This window comes from Callithrix jacchus, chromosome 11 (assembly GCF_049354715.1).
Source record: "Callithrix jacchus isolate 240 chromosome 11, calJac240_pri, whole genome shotgun sequence".
Lineage (NCBI taxonomy): Eukaryota > Metazoa > Chordata > Mammalia > Primates > Cebidae > Callithrix > Callithrix jacchus.
The window spans coordinates 124,701,005-124,716,853 of record NC_133512.1 but is presented as its reverse complement, the minus strand read 5'-3'; the positions used below and the strand labels follow the sequence as shown (position 1 = coordinate 124,716,853).

Sequence of the window (15,849 nt, the reverse complement as noted above, 5' to 3'; positions counted from 1 at the left end):
GAGAATCATAAGAAACAATACTATATATGCAATGTGCCCAGCATATAAGTACACAAAGGCTAATGAGTGGTGTCTCACACTTGTAATCTCAGCACTTTAGGAGACCAAGGTGGGAGGATTGCTCGAGTCTAGGAGTTCAGGACCAGCTTGGGCACCACAGTGAAACTGTCTCTCTACAAAGAAAATTAAAAATTGGCTGGGCATGGTGGCGTGTGTCCAGGAGTTAAGAAGCTTCACTGAAAAATGATTGTGCCACTGTACTCCAGCCTGGATCACAGAGGAAGACCCTGTCTCAAGTTAAAAAAATAGCTCAATAAGTTTCATTTTGTTATAATTATTAATGAGTACCTAAGATAGGAAATACAAAAATACAATAGTCTTAGACCTTTCCCTTTGGGAAATACAAACTAGTGGGAGAGACAGACATGAATACAACTGCATAAGACACAAAGCAGAAGTGTTATGGTCAGTGTAGACAGGTAAGCAGTATAAGTGAAACCAGAAGAGGGAAAGAATGTCTTTGACTATAGGATATGGTGTCAGCTTCCTTTACGAGGTGGCACAGGAGCTGAGTCGAAGGACAGCAGAAATAGAGTGGCTAAAATGACTCTCTAGGAAGGTCTCTGGCATATGCATTTAAGGCAGAAGTTTCTCCACTGTGGCATCTGGCAGCCTCTCTCTCTCATCTTCTTCAGAGCATGGAGCATCATTGGCTTACATACAAGTTAGTCCTTGGTGTGAACCTGTGGTCTGCTGCAATCATGCCTCAGCATTCTTTGTCTCCATTTCAAAAGTAGTGGAGAGTCTTTCCTGGGTTCCTCCCTATCCCTAAAGGTCCCTGGGGAGGCTCAGTACAGCAGGGAATCTAATGGCTTACATGGCAGTGAACAGCGATGGCACCTCTGGGATTAACCAGCTGAGTCATACAGTTCCTGCAGAAAGGTTTTCTTTGTAAGATTTTTGTTGAGGCACACCTAGTAGAAGAGCTACCTTAAAAATTGAACTCTATTATAAACATCAAGATTGAGTAGTAATGATATATCTTCCACCAGGCTTTTAATTGCATAAAACAGCAAGATTCCAAGGAAACCCAGTTAAATGCTGGTTTAGTTGCTGCATCTTTAACCGCTTCCTGTGAACTCTGTCTGTACAGCTCAGGGACTATACAAACACTTACGGGTTTGCCTTGTGTTCTCTGTTCTCCTGAGGGTGTCGGGTTGAAATGAAACACTATCATCTCTTTGTTACCCTGCTCTTTATTACTGATGCCATTAACTGGGTTTGTTTGAAAAATATTTAACACCTAAAGTCTGTCTGAGCAATTACTGACTTTGTCTCACGAAGCCCTTGGAAATGACTGGTAGAAAAAAACATGAAGAGTGCTTCAAGGCATGTGCATTTACAATTCTTGTCGATTTTGACAGCATATAAAATTCATAGGAATGGAAGAACCATAAATTCTAAGTGACAGGGAGGATTCCAGAGAGGGTTCAAAACACACAGTTCTTGCTTTTTTTAGCTGTGACACTTCATGAAGTAAACAAGAAATATTTGCATTATTTGCACTGCAAGTTATAAAATCTTCCACAGAAAACACAACCATCCCCAGTATGACTGATAATGAAAAACTAAGTGTTTTCTGTAGGGGAGAAAGGGACGAGAGGTATTCATTAGCTGTTTAGTTTTTGTTTGTTAAGATCAGGACTAACTAGTATAGTTAAAAATCTGGGAGGGATCCAAGATGGCCGATTAGGAGCAGCTCAGGATTGCAGCTCCCAGTGAAAGTGCAGAGGGTGAGTGGACTTCACATTTTCATATGGATTTTTATTGCCCACAGACCAGGAGATTCCCAGGTGGAGCAGCCCCATGGGCCACCAGCATGGCTGGTTTGGCCAGTGGGGGGCTGGGTTGCCTGGTGTGGCTATTTTGCCGGCACCCCAGTGCAGTGGTTCTCTGTACAAACTACACGGGTCTGGGCACTGTTTTAGCTGGCGATTGGAGCTCTGGGAAGTCAGAGTCACTTATTCATCTGGTTAAAAAGGGGACTGAAACAGGGAGCCAGGCTGGGAGATTCCCAGGCAAAAAAGCACCACGAATCTCAGCGCTGCTGTTTCAGCCTGTGCAGTGAGTCACTGCGCAGGAAATCACACAGATCCCGGTGCCTTTTCAACAGGCGACTGGAACACCTGGGAGAGAGTCGACCGTTCAACTAAAAGAAAGGCTCTGAGGCAGGGCCTCAGGTGATCACCAGGTGATTAGGCTCAGCTGGTCCCACCCCCACAAAAAAACAGCAATTGGAAACGCTCTGGGTTGAGAGTTTCACAGCAAGCACAGCTGAACCTGGGAAGGTCCAGCTCTGTGGGGGGAGGGGCATCCACCATTACCGAGGCAGTCCACCACTACGAAGGTAGCCTGCCATTGCTGAGGCAGCCCACCGTTACAGAGAGAGTCCACCATTATAGAGTTGTGCTGCCATTGCCAAGGCAGTTCTAACTACATCAGTGTAAACAGGACTGCAGGGAAGTTCACATGGTAGCTGGGTGGAGCCCACAGCAGCTCAGCAAAGCCTCTGCAGGCAGACAGTGACTAGGATGCCTCTTCACTGGGCAGGGCAGCCCTGAATAAAAGGCAGCAGCACAACAGAAACTCATAAATAAAGCCTTAACTCCCAGGGACAGAGCACATGGGAAAAAAAGGGGTTTATAAGTTCTGCTGCAGAAGACTTAAACGTACCTGCCCAGCAGCTCTAAATGAACAACAGAGCTCACAGCTCAGCACCTTAGCTCTGATAAAGGACAGACTGTCTCCTCAAGCAGCTTCCTGACCCCTGTATATCTAAAGAGTCACCTCATAAAGAAGAGCTCAGACAGACATTTGGCGATTATCCTTCTGGGACAAAGATAGCAGCAGAAGAAACTGGCAGCAAGCCTTACTGTTCTACAGCCGCTGCAGGTGATCCTCAGGCAAGCAGGGCCTGGAGTAGAATTCAGCAGTCCTACAGCAGAGGGGCCAGACTATTAGAAAAAAACTTAGAAACAGAAAGAAATAACTTCATTATCAACAAACTGGACACCCACTCAGAGACCCAATCTGAAAGTCAACAACTAAAAAGATGACAGATGGATAAATCCACAAAGATGGGAAGACACCAGTGCAAAAAGGATGAACACACCTAACACCAGAACACCTCTCCTCCTACAAGGGATCACAACTCCTCACTAGCAAGGGAACAAGGCTGGATGGAGAATCAGTGATGAACTGATAGAATCAGGCTTCAGAAGGTGGGTAATAAGAAACTTCTGTGAGCTAAAAGAACATGTTCTAACCCAATGCAAAGAAACGGAGAACACTGAAAAAAGATTTGACAAAATGCAAATGAGAATAGAAAACTTAGAGAGGAATATAAGTGAACTGACGGAGCTGAAAAACACAACACGAGAACTTCGCGAAGCATACACAAGTTTCAATAGTTGAATTGACCAAGCAGAAGAAAGGATATCAGAGGTCGAAGATCAACTCAGCAAAATAAAATGAGAAGGCAAGATTAGAGAAAAAAGCACAAAAAGGAATGAACAAAGTCTCCAAGAAATATGGAACTATGTGAAAAGACCTAATCTATGTTTGATAGGTGTACCTGAATGTGACGAAGAGAATGAATCCAAGCTGGAAAATACTCTTCAGGATATTATTCAGGAAAACTTACCCAACCTAGCAAGGCAGGCCAATGTTCAAGTCCAGGAAATACAGAGAACACCACAAAGATATTCCACAAGAAGAGCAACCCCAAGGCACATAATCGTCAGATTCACCAGGGTTGAAATGAAGAAGATAATGCTAAGGGCAGCCAGAGAGAAAGGTCGGGTTACCCACAAAGGGAAGCCCATCAGACTCACAGCAGATCTCTCGGCAGAAACCCTACAAGCCAGAAGAGAGTGAAGGCCAATATTCAACATCCTTAAAGAAAAGGACTTTCAACCCAGAATTTTATATCGAGCCAAACTAAGCTTCATAAGTGAAAAAAAAATAAAATCCTTTGTGAACAAGCAAGTAGTCAGAGGTTTTGTCACCACCTGCTTTACAAGAGCTCCTGAAAGAGTCACTACACATAGAAAGGAACAAGTACCAGCCACTCCAAAAACATACCAAATGGCAAAGAGCATCAACAAAATGAAGAATCTGCATCAACTAACGGGCAAAACAGCCAGCTAGCATCAAAATGACAGTATCAAATTCCCACCCTAAATGTAAATGGGCTAAATGCACCAATCAAAAGACACAGACTGGCAAATTGGATTAAAAGCCAAAACCCATTGGTGAGCAGTATCCAGGAAACCCATCTCACATGCAAGGATACACAAAGGCTCAAAATAAAGGGATGGAGGAAGATTTACCATGCAAATAGAGAGAGAGAGAAAAAAAAGCAGGAGTTGCAATTCTTGTCTCTGATAAAATACACTTTAAACCAACAAAGATCAAAATAGATAAATAAGGACATTACATAATGGTAAAAGGATCAATGCAACAAGAAGAGCTAACAATCCTAAATATATACGCACCCTGTACAGGAGAACCCAGATTTATAAGGCAAGTTCTTAATGAGTTACAAAGAGACATAGACTCCCACACAATAATAGTGGGAGACTTTAACGCCCCATTGTCATTATTAGACAGATCAACCAGACAGAAAATTAACAAGGATATCCAGGACTTGAACTCAGACCTGAGCCAAGCAAATCTAATAGACATTTACAGAACTCTCCACCCCCAATCCACAGAATATACATTCTTCTCAGCACCACATCACACCTACTCTAAAATTGACCACATAATTGGAAGTAAATCACTCCTCAGAAATGCAAGAGAGCGGAAATAATAACAAACATTCTCTCAGACCACAGTGCAATCAAGTTAGAACTCAGAATTCAGAAACTAACTCAGAACCGCACAGCCTCATGAAAACTGAACAACTGGCTCTTGACTGGATAAACAATGAAATGAAGGCAGAAATAAAGATGTTCTTTGAAACCAGTGAGAATGAAAACACAACATACCAGAATCTCTGGGACACATTTAAAGCAGTCTCTAGAGGAAAATATATAGCAATAAATGCCCCCATGAGAAGCAAGGAGAGATCGAAAATTGACACCCTGTCATCAAAATTGAAAGAGCTTGAGGATCAAGATCAAAAAATCTCAAAACCTAGCTGAAGACAAGAAATAACTAAGATCAGAGCAGAACTGAAGGAGACAGAGACACAAAAAACCCTTCAAAAAATCAATAAATACAGGAGGTGGTTTTTCGAAAAGATCAACAAAATAGACAGACCACTAGCCAGATTAATAAAAAAGAAAAGAGAATAATCAAATAGATGCAATAAAAAACGATAAAGGGGAAATCACCACAGATTCCACAGAAATTCAAACTATCATCAGATATTATTATAAACAACTCTATGCACATAAACTAGTAAACCTGGATGAAATGGATAAATTTCTGGACACTTGCATCCTCCTAAACCTAAATCAGGAAGAAGTCGAAACCCTGAATAGACCAGTATCAAGATCTGAAGCTGAGGCAGTAATTAAGAGCCTACCACACAAAAAAAGCCCAGGTCCAGATGGGTTCACAGCCCAATTCTACCAGACATACAAAGAGCAGCTGGTACAATTCCTTCTGAAACGATTCCAAATAATCCAAAAAGAGGGAATCCTTCCCAAATCATTTCATGAGACCAACATCATCCTGATACCAAAACCCAGCAGAGACTCAGCAAGAAAATAAAACTTCAGGCCAATATCCATGAGGAACATAGATGCAAAAAATCTTCAATAAAATACTGGCAATCTGATTGCAACAGCACATCAAAAAGCTTATCGAACATGATCAAGTAGGATTCATTCCAGGGATGCAAGGCTGGTTCAACATACACAAGTCTATAAACATAATTCACCGCATAAACAGAACCAAAGACAAAAACCACATAATTATCTCAACTGATGCAGGGAAGGTCTTTGACAAAATTCAACAGCCCTTTATGCTAAAAACCCTCAATAAACTAGGTATTGATGTAATGTATCTCAAAATAATAAAAGCTATTTACGACAAATCCACAGCCAATATCATACTGAATGGGCAAAAACTGGAAGCATTCCATTTGAAATCTGGCACTAGACAGGATGCCCTCTCTCACCACCCCTATTCAATATAGTACTGGAAGTTCTAGCCAGAGCAATCAGGCAAGAAAAAGAAATAAACGGTATTCAGATAGGAAAGGAGGAATCCAAATTGTCTCTATTTGCAGACAACCATGATTGTATATCTAGAAGACCCCATCATCTCAGGCCAAAATCTCCTGAAACTGATAAACAACTTCAGTGAAGTCTCAGGATACAAAATCAATGTGCCAAAATCTCAAGCATCCCTATACACCAATAACAGACTTAAAAAGAGCCAAATCAAGAATGAACTGCCATTCAGAATCGCTACAAAGAGAATAAAATACCTAGAAATACAACTAAGGAGAGCTTCAAACCACTGCTCAACGAAATAAGAGAGGATACAAACAGATGGAGAAACATTCCATGTTCATGCTTAGGAAGAATCAATATCGTGAAAATGGACATACTGCCCAAACTAATTTATAGATTCAATGCTATCCCCATCAAACTACCAATGACCTTCTTCAAAGAACTGGAAAAAAACACTTTAAACTTCATATGGAACCAAAAGAGAGCGTGCATAGCCAAGTCAATTCTAAGCAAAAAGAACAAAGCAGGAGGCATCACACTACCAGACTTCAAACTATACTACAAGGCTACAGTAATCAAAACAGCATGGTACTGGTACCAAAACAGTGATACAGACTAAAGGAACAGAGCAGAGGCCACACCACAGGAGGCAACACCACAAATCTACAACCATCCAATCTTTGACCAACCTGGCAACAACAAGCCATGGGGAAAGGATTTCCTGTTTAATAAATGGTGTTAGGAAAACTGGCTAGCCAAATGCAGAAAGCAAAAACTGAAACCCTTCCTGACACCTTACACTAAAATTAACTCCAGATGGATTAAAGACTTAAACATAAGACTTAACACCATAAAATCCCTAGAAGAAAATCTAGGCAAAACCATTCAGGACATAGGAGTAGGCAAGCACTTCATGACCAAAACACTGAAAGCATTGACAACAAAAGCCAAAATAGACAAATGGGACCTAATCAAACTCCACAGTTTTGCAGGGCAAAAGAAATAGTCATTAGAGTGAATCAGCAACCAACAGAATGAGAAAAGATTTTTGCAGTCTACCCATCTGACCAAGGGCTGATATCCAGAATTTACAAAGAACTAAAACAGATTTACAAGAAGAAAACAAACAACCCATTCAAAAGTGAGCGAAGGATATGAACAGACACTTTACAAAAGAAGACATACATGAGGAACAGAAACATATGAAAAAATGCTCATCATCATTGGTCATTAGACAAATGCAAATCAAAACTGCATTGAGACACCATCTCACGCCAGTTAGAATGGCGATCATTAAAAAATCTGGAGACAACAGATGCTGGAGAGGATGTGGAGAAATAGGAACACTTTTACACTGTTGGTGGGAGTGTAAATTAGTTCAACCATTGTGGAAGACAGTGTGGTGATTCCTCAAGGACCTAGAAATAGAAATTCCATTTGACCCAGCAATCCCATTACTGGATATATATCCAACGGAATATAAATCGCTCTACTATAAGGACACATGCACAGGAATGTTCATTGCAGCCCAGTTTACAATAGCAAAGACCTGGAACCAACCCAAATGCCCGTCGATGATAGACTGGACAGGGAAAATGTGGCATGTACACCCCCACATGTACCCCCTTAAATGTGGCACATATACACCATCGAATGTTATGCAGCCATCAAAAACGATGAGTTTGTGTCCTTTGTAGGGACATGAATGAACCTAGAAACCTTCATTCTCAGCAAACTGACACAAGAACAGAAAATCAAACATTTCATGTTCTCACTCCTAGGTGTGTGTAGAACAATGAGAACACATGGACACAGGGAGGGGAACATTACACACTGGGGTCTGTTGGGGGGAAATAGGAGAGGGACAGTGGGGGCTGGGGAGTTGGGGAGAGATAGCATGGCGAGAAATGCCAGATATAGGTGACAGGGAGGAAGGCAGCAAATCACACTGCCATGTGTGTACCTATGCAACAATCTTGCATGTTTTTCACATGTACCCCAAAGCCTAAAATTCAATTAAAAAATCTGCACACGTACCCCCCTTAATCTACATTAAAAAACTTTTTAAAATTAAAAATAAACATGTTTTGATAACATATTCTAAAAAAAAAGTGAAGATAGAATCAGAATGTCATAAACTAGGAGAAAATAAGTTATCTTCCCCAAATCAGAATGTTAATGTATAATAATATAAAAATATGATATAATTTTCTCTTTCCCATCCTCTTTTTGTGAATCCAGCTGTGAAACTACTTTTTTGAAGCTTTGTTCCAACAGACTCCTAAACGGTTTTACCAGAATCCTACACATCTATGGGAAAGAGGGAGTGTTTGATTTATTTATTTACATGTATTGATTCACAATGTAGCTTATTCTGCAAAGTAGCTAGGACAACTTCTAAAACAACATACCTAGACCAGATGTTGGTGAATTTACCACACTGTTTTCTCACACTGTTCCTTTTCTTCTTGCCCGCATAAATAAAGTGGACTATTTTATTGCATTCTCTCTTTGCCAAAGGCTCTTAGTATTATATTATGCTATTCCTTCTGGGCACATACTTGGGTTTGAACAGGTGCCTTCTGAATATATGGCCTTGATCCAAACAATTAAATTGAACAAATTTAATGAAATTAACTTCACCAGGCTAAGTTAACAGGAAATTTTACTTATATAGTCTAGGCAGTCAGATTAGATTTGTCTTCTATCTAACCTACTTTTAAGAGAAATTTAGGGAAAATATTCTAAGTTACCAGAAAGAGAAAGAGAGAGAAAGAGAGAGAGAGAGAGAGAGAGAGAGAGAGAGAGAGAGAGAGAGAGAGAGAGAGTGTGTGTGTGTGTGTGTGTGTGTGTGTGTGTGTATACATCCGTATATCTGTGTCAATATAGTTGGGGGGGAAGTGTATATTCTTTCCTAAATCATTTTTTTTTGCAATAACTGAGAATCTAGGAAGTTGGGCATTATGATCTCTTAATTCATACCCAGAATTGATCAAGAGTGCTTTCTGAGAGTTGTCATTTTTTTTACTCTTGGCTGTTAACCATATTTTTACTCTCGGCCCTCCCCCAGTTTTTTTTTTGGCCTTTTTTTTTTTTTTTTTTGCGACAGTCTCACTTCATCACCCAGGCTGCAGTGCAATGATGTGATCTCGGCTCACTGCAACCTCTGCCTCCTGGGTTCAAATTATTCTCCTGCCTCAGCCTCCTGAGTATCTAGGATTATAAGTGTGCTCCACTGCTCTGAGCTAATGTTTTCTTTTTTTTTTGGCTTAAAACAACAAATGTTTATTACGGTATAGTTCCGTAGTTCAGAAGTCCAACAAAGGCTTCACTGGGCTAAAATCAAAGTGTCAATAAGGTTGAGTTCCTTTCTGGAGACTCTAGGGCAGAATTCGTTTTCTTGACTTTTCTAATTTCTTTTCTTTTTTTTTTTTTTCAACTCACAAAAGCACTTTTTATTTGAGGCAAAGAGAAGTCTTACTGAAAGGATTACAGTTCCAAGCAGTCAAAACTCAGCTGTTAGTGGCACCATTTTGACTTGGAAGATTTTGCTTCTCTTTGGTGAGAAAGGGTATTCAGGTTGTACTTTCCCCAGTGGGGCAAAGAGAAGGGCAAAGCAAACTGGAAGAGACTTCTACTCTACGGACAGGCCTCGTCAGATCCAGCATCAAGCCAGACACGCTCTCGCTGGGCCACTCTATAAGCCGCTGTCCCACTGCTGAATGACACAGGCTATACTACATTTGCAAGGAAAAAAATGAGGCAGGAAACACAGGTATAGGTCACTTAGGGATGAGCAGGCATCCACAGCTTCAAAACTCTTCATGGAAGGGGTAATCCTTGTGGGAGACAGCACTCATCAAGGCACAGACCCTCCAGTTCCTGTTGTAGCCGAGTAAGGTGGTCATATCCTTGCTCCTCAGTTCAAAGTCAAAGACCTTAAAGTTCTCAGCAATGTGTTCTGGTGTCACAGACTTGGGGATCACCACCAAGTTCCTCTGCATGGGGAACCGGATCAGCACCTGAGCTGTGGTTTTATTGTGCTTGTCTGCGATCGCCTTGATCCTGGGATCCTCCAGGAGGGAAGGGTCCTCGGGCTTGGCCCAGGGCCTGTCGGGAGAGCCTAGGGGGCTGTAGGCCGTCACCACGATGCCTTTAGACTGGCAGTACTGAATTAACTTCTCCTGAGTGAGGTATGGGTGGCACTCAATCTAGTTAACTGCAGGCTTATACTTTAAGCCAGGATTGTTTAAGATCCTCTCCACCTGGAGATGGTTGAAGTTGGAGATGCCAATAGCTTTCACCAGCCCTTCATCCACCAGTTCTTCCATGGCCGCCCACGTGTCCAGAATGTTGGTGTCACTGGGAATCACGTTGCCTGACTCATCCAACCGGAAAAATTCCTTCCCAGGCTTAAAGCCAGTTGGCTAGTGAATAAGGTAGAGGTCCAGGTAGTCCAGCTTCAGGTCGCTGATCGTCTTCGGGCAGGCTCCTTTCACCAGGCCCTTCTCATGGTACGTGCACCACAGCTTGCTGACGATGAACAGCTCCTCACACTTCACCACCTGCTCCTTGAGCTTCTCCTGAATGGCTATCCCCACCTCATTCTCATTGTAGTACACATGGGCACAGTCGATGTGGCGGTACCCAACATCGATGGCTACCTTCACGGCCTCGGTCACTTGGCCTGGAGGGGACTTCCAGGTGCCCAGCCCGAGGATGGGCATCTTGGCGCCGTTGTAGATCACGAGGTGGCCCGCCATTGCTGCTGTGCTCCCCAGACCCCTGCCCAGAACCGTCGACTTTTCTAATTTCTTGCCTGCATTTCATGGTTCATGGTCTCTGTCCTCCATCCTCAAAGCTGGCAACATAGCATGTCTCTAACGCTGCTTTTACCATCTAATCTTCTTCTTCTTCTTTTTTTTTTTTTTTGAGACAGAGTCTTACTCTGTTGCCCAGGCTGGAGTGCAGTGGAGTGATTTCAGCTCACATCAGCCTCCGCCACCAGGTTCAAGCGACTTTTCTACCTTAGCCTCCCAAGTGACTGGGACTACAGGCACATGCCACCACGCCCAGCCAATTTTTGTGCTTTTAATAGAGATGGGGTTTCACCATATTGGCCAGACTGGTCTTGAATTCTTGACATCATGATCTACCTGCTTTGGCCTCCCAAAGTGCTGGGATTACAGGTGTGAGCCACCGCACCCAGTGCATCTCATCTTTTTCTCCGGCTCTTCACTTTTGCTACCTCTTTCCCCTTTTACAGACCTTGTGATTACATTGGGCCCACCTGAATAATTCAGTTATCTTACAGGGTTTCACCATGTTGGCTAGGCTGGTCTCCAATTCCTGACTTCAAGTGATCTGCCCAACTCAGCCTCCCAAAGTACTGGGATTACAGGTGTGAGCCACTGCACCCAGCCTTGTCATCTTCATCACTATATATAATGTATCCCATTTTCATCTACCTTAGAGTTACCCCACATAGCTACTCTAATTAGATGGACTCTATTAGCCGGTCCCACAGAATGCATACCTGCATGAAGGGACCTGCAGGCTGGCTGGAACAATCCAGATATTACAGAGACACAAGAGGGCTGGAGGGTGAAACTGCCACTTTCCCCTCCCTAGTCTTGCTGATTCTGCATGGTGTTGTGGAGAGATCATAGGCTTAGGGACCACAGGGGCCAAATCCTGGCTCTGCTGACATCTATTGTGTGGCCTCGGGCCTCTGTTTCTTCATCTGTGAATGGAGAGACTGGACTGGTGACTAGTCTGGCCTTGAAAGGTGAGGCCACCCAGGTAGGGCCCCAGGGCTCCCTTCCCTTCTTAATCAGGCTGATATTAACACTTTACTTTGACTGGTGTTATATTTTGCAGTGCTAAGATTTATTTGAGACATTAATATATTTTATAAACATTTTTAAAGCATGTAAAAGTATCTCTTAAAAACTTTACAAAAAAGTTTGAAAAGTCCGTAGTAGATGACCTCAGGACTCTTCTAACTCCAGCATTCCATATGCTATGAGTTTCTAGAACCTGGAGACAACAGATGCAGGCTACCAGCAGGCTCCCTGCAAAGATGTGCATAGGACTTTTGTTCTATACTGAGAAAAGGCTGTTAGTTTTTTAAAAAACCAATACACCCACTTTTTTGATCAGGAAAATGATTCATGTGAGGAGACCCAGCTGGTAACATGAGAAAATGGGACTAGAACCCAGTTTTTCTGATGATCCCACACTTTGGTTGGTTTAATTTTAACATAAAGTAGCAATAAATACGACATTTCTTGTACCCTTTCCTTGGTAAGATTTAATGCTCCTATTTTTTTCCCCTTGGTAAAAATTATTGAAGGTTTTTCTGGCTAGAAGAATTTTTGCTTTTTTCCCCTTTCTTTTAAGGTTACCTTCCCTTTTTTCCATAGGTGTTCCAGTTACAGTACCTTGGCCTGAGAACAGTTGTTGCTGATACAGTATCATTTTCAATTGCTGAAATCTTACAATCACACCAACATTTTTACCCTATATCCCTCCTCTGAGCTCCAGACCCAAATAGCCAAATGTCTTCCTTGACGTCTCCTCCCTAGGATGTCTCAAAAGCAGCTCAATCTCAACATGTCCAATACTGTCATTATGGTCTCTCTCTCCAAATCTGTTTCTCTTCAGGACACCCTGAATCTAAAAATGATACTAACATTCAGGCAATAAACCTAAGAGTACTCCTTACTATTTCCCTTTCTCTCCATTATACATCTTAAATGTCTTTGTATTAGTTCACCAAAGACCAAGTAACAGCTTCTAGACTATCCCCTCTCCAATCTGTTTCCTACAGGCAGTCAGATGAATCTTCTTATAATGCAAATCTGATTAAGTCCCTACTCATGCTCTCCAACCTTTCTGTGACTTCCCACACTGCTCTTGGGATAAAGACTTTAAGCTCCTTAGTACTTCCTACAAGTTTCTGCTCACTTCTGCAGCCTTGTCTTGCTCCTTAAATGGTCCTTTTATCTCTCTTATCCGGGTTATCTCTTTCATTCTTAGGAACTCAGCTCAAGCTTCACTTGTTTGGGAAAAATGTTCCTGTCCTCCCTGACTAAATGAGTCACTCCATCACAGATTATCCTACCTGACACATTTGTGTGGGTTGCATTTTATGTTTGTTAGTGTGTCTCCTCCAAGGGTTAGCAAGCTCCTTGAGGGCAGGGACCTCATTTGTTTTGCTTAGCGCTGTATCCCTGGCATTGGGCACACTTTCTGGCACAGAGCCGCATTCTGAAACTTTACGCTGCCTCATGGCTCTGAATTTCAATCCCTTTAAAAAATAAATATTGCCCTTTTTCATTAGGGCAGAGTCACAGTACATTATATAATTTTATGTAAAGTGCTTTATTCTATGTTGTAGGTTAGAGAACAGAATTGGAGTATTGATGCCAGAGCACATTTCTTCAGCATTTTCCAGATTTACTTTCATCTTTTCTTAATGTCACTTATTCAGCAATTACTCATTGGGTTATATGACAAGCATGTAGAAATAATAATAGATAAAGAGGATTCAGAGACACATGAAACCATGAAAAAATGGCAGCGACAGTGGACACAGAGGTCACTGGGTGAGGAGAGAGCTAAATTTGCTTAGGAGGGCGAGATGTCTTCTGGAAAGGAGAGCAAACCAAGACTTTTCTAGTTGAAGTATAAGAAGAAAGAAAAAAGGGCTCTTCATGCAGGGGGCAGAATGTGAAAAGGCACAGTGTTCTGAAAAACTGTGAAACCAATAGAACTCTGGAATGGCTACAGTTTAAGATAGAGCCAGTTTTTTACGGGAATGCTTCTAGTTTTTGCCCATTCAGTATAATATTGGCTGTGGGTTTCTCATAAATAGCTTTTATTATTTTGAGATATGTTCTATCAATACCTAGTTTACTGAGAATTTTCAGCATGAAGGGCTGTTGAATTTTGTCAAATGCCTTCTTTGCATCTATTGAGATTATCATGTGGTTTTAGGTTTTGGTTCTGTTTATGTGGTGGATTACATTTACAGCTTTGCGTATGTTGAGCCAGCTTGGCATCCCAGGGATAAAGCCTACTTGATTGTGGTGGATAAGCTTTTTGATGTGCTGTTGGATTCAGTTTGCCAGTATTTTACTGAAGATTTTTGCATCTGTGTTTGTCATGGACATTGGCCTGTAGTTTTCTTTTTCAGTTGTGTCTCTGCAAGGTTTCGGTATCAGGATGATGTTGATCTCATAAAATGATTTGGGAAAAATTCCCTCTTTTTATACTGTTTAGAATAGTTTCAACAGGAATGGTACCAGCTCCTCTTTCTACATTTGGTGGAATTCACCTGTGAATCCATCTGGACTTTTTTTGATTGGTAGACTCTTAATTGCTGCCTCGACTTCAGACCTTGCTATTGGAATATTCAGGGTTTCAACTTCTTTCTGGCTTAGTCTTGGGAGTATACAAATGTCCAGGAATTTATTCATTTCTTCAAGATTTACTGGTTTATGTTCATAGAGCAGTTTGTAGCAATCTTTGATGGTAGTTTGTTTTTCTGAGGAACTTGTTAAGATCTCTGCTGTATGGTTTTTTATTGTATCTATTCAATTCTTCCCTCTTTTCTTATTAGTTTAGTTAGCGGTCTATTTTGTGGATCTTTTCAATAAAACCAGCTACCTGAATTTATTAATTTTTTGAAGGCTTTTTGGTTTCTCTATCTCCTTCAGTTCTGCTCCGATCTTAGTTATTTCTTTTCTTCTGCTTGCTTTTGAGTTTTTTTGATCTTGCTCCTCTAGCCCTTTCAATTTTGATGATAGAGTATCGATTTTAGATGTTTCCTTGTTTCTCATGTGGGCATTTATTGCTATAAATTTCCCTCTAGACACTGTTTAAATGTGTCCCATAGATTCTGGTTTGTTGCATCTTAGTTCTCATTGGTTTCGAAGAACATTTTTATTTCTGCCTTCATTTTGTTGTTTATCCATTCATCATTCAGGAGCAAGTTGTTCAGTTTCCATGTGATTGTGTGGTTTTAAGTGCTTTTCTTAATCCTGAGTTCTAATTTGATTGTGCCATGGTCTGAGAGACTGTTTGTTATGATTTCCATTCTTTTGCATCGTTGAGGAGTGATTCACTTCCAATTATGTGGTCAATTTTAGAGTAAATGTGATGTGATGCTAAGAAGAATGTGTGTTCTGTGGATTTGGGGTGGAGTGTTCTGTAAATATCTACTAGGTCTGCTTGGTCCAGATCTGTGTTCAAGTCCTGGATATCCTTTTTGACTTTCTGTCTTGTTGATCTGTCCAATATTGCCAGTGGAGTGTTAAAGTCTCCCACTATTATTGTGTGGGAGTCTAAGTCTCTTTGTAGGTCATTAAGAACTTGCTTTATATATCTAGGTGCTCCTGTATTGGGTGCATTTATATTTAGGATAGTTAGCTCTAATTGTTGCATTGATCCTTTAACTATTATGTAATGCTCTTCTTTGTCTCTTTTGATCTTTGTTGGTTCAAAGTCCATTTTATCAGAGACTAGGATTGCTACTCCTGCTTTTGCTCTCCATTTGGTAAATCTTCCATCCCTTTATTTTGAGTCTATGTGAGTC

The 15,849-nt window shown here is 41.4% G+C and overlaps 1 protein-coding gene and 2 pseudogenes across 17 annotated transcripts in view; all 3 read right to left on the bottom strand.

Annotated features, from left to right (window-relative positions):
* CADPS2 (calcium dependent secretion activator 2) overlaps positions 1–15,849 on the bottom strand; it is a 564,672-nt gene that overhangs the window by 43,226 nt on the left and 505,597 nt on the right. The window lies entirely within an intron of this gene.
* On the bottom strand, positions 9,500–11,048 carry LOC144578465 (aldo-keto reductase family 1 member B1 pseudogene; annotated as a pseudogene). Its single transcript, XR_013524304.1, has one exon. The product of XR_013524304.1 is annotated as an aldo-keto reductase family 1 member B1 pseudogene (transcript).
* Positions 10,061–10,591, bottom strand: LOC144578464 (aldo-keto reductase family 1 member B1 pseudogene; annotated as a pseudogene).